The 1,314-nt window shown below is 38.7% G+C and overlaps 1 long non-coding RNA gene across 1 annotated transcript in view; it reads left to right on the top strand.

The window, feature by feature from the left end:
- LOC106804685 overlaps nucleotides 1-1,314 on the top strand; it is a 102,250-nt gene that overhangs the window by 47,106 nt on the left and 53,830 nt on the right. The window lies entirely within an intron of this gene.

The following is a 1,314-nucleotide window of genomic DNA, read 5'->3' as shown; positions in this document are numbered from 1 at the left end:
CACACATCACAAACATATACACACGCAAGCACGCATGCACACACGCACGCATCACCCCGTGAAGCGCGTTAGTGTTAGTGATTCAAACACACGCAAGCACGCATGCACACACGCACGCATCACCCCGTGAAGCGCGTTAGTGTTAGTGATTCAAACCTTGTTTCATAGATTTGCCCACACTGTCGTCTAATTATGCCCGGAATGCACTAATTAAACCATTTTACTCATTAGTGTCGCATTGCTACTTTTCCATCATGTCGCCTATAAAAGCAGCTAATCAAATATCAGCAAAATGTAATTTAGAAAAAAATATTTTAAAAGCAAGAAACTTTTAAAACGGCAAGTAATATGATTATTATTTAAAGGGCAACAGCGGGAAAAAGACTCGTGTAACGTATATAACCGATAATAATGCATTGCCTCGCGACAACACGTTTCCCCGGGTGTCGTGAAACGTTATATTATGCAATTGCCTCGTGAGGCAAATCTGATATCACTGTCATCGCATTGCCGCATTACCATCACATCACCACTAGACGTGAATTGACTACTAATAAATAACTACCACGCATATATACGCCCATTAGCCGAACAAACGGTTGCATCATGCCCTATAGGTGCAATTATTTTATGACAACTACGATGGCGATATTTGCAATTAAACAAAAATTCTTATGTGCTGCTAATTAAATATGATTCTATCATAATCATAAATTAATTATCTGGAATAGAAAATTCCACGCGTCTGTATGAATTTGCCTTAGCGGTTTGTGATTTGGGTTAATAGGAATAATCAGGATCTTCATGATTTTTTTAATGACGAATTTAGAGTCGAGCAAACAATAAAACAGTAGTAAAATACTAGCAAGTAAGTAAGTAATGTGTGGTAGTAGCGAAAGGTAGTAAGCAAGTAAGAAGCGCACGTACATCCGGTACGTATCATCTATGTCGAATCTATGATGAAGAATATAAAACATATACATACTACACCACTCGCTCCACGTCTCTCCTATGCATCAAGCCTGTATATAATTATATATATATATATATATATAAAACATATACATACTACACCACTCGCTCCACGTCTCTCCTATGCATCAAGCCTGTATATATATATATATTCATATATCTATAACCACGGGACATTGGACCTGGAGATGTAGTTAGTGACTATAGCGACGTGTCACTGTTGCGCATATAGTTTACATTTTTAGTTCACGCGCGCTCGAGACAGTGAGAGAGAGAGAGCGAGAGAAAGAGAGAGAGAGAGAGAGAGAGAGAGAGAGAGAGAGAGAGAGAGAGAGAGAGAGA

This window comes from Priapulus caudatus, unplaced genomic scaffold (genome assembly GCF_000485595.1).
Source record: "Priapulus caudatus unplaced genomic scaffold, Priapulus_caudatus-5.0.1 Scaffold83, whole genome shotgun sequence".
Classification (NCBI taxonomy): domain Eukaryota; kingdom Metazoa; phylum Priapulida; class Priapulimorpha; order Priapulimorphida; family Priapulidae; genus Priapulus; species Priapulus caudatus.
Note: the sequence above shows the minus strand (reverse complement) of the source record. Positions and strands in the feature narration are given on the sequence as shown.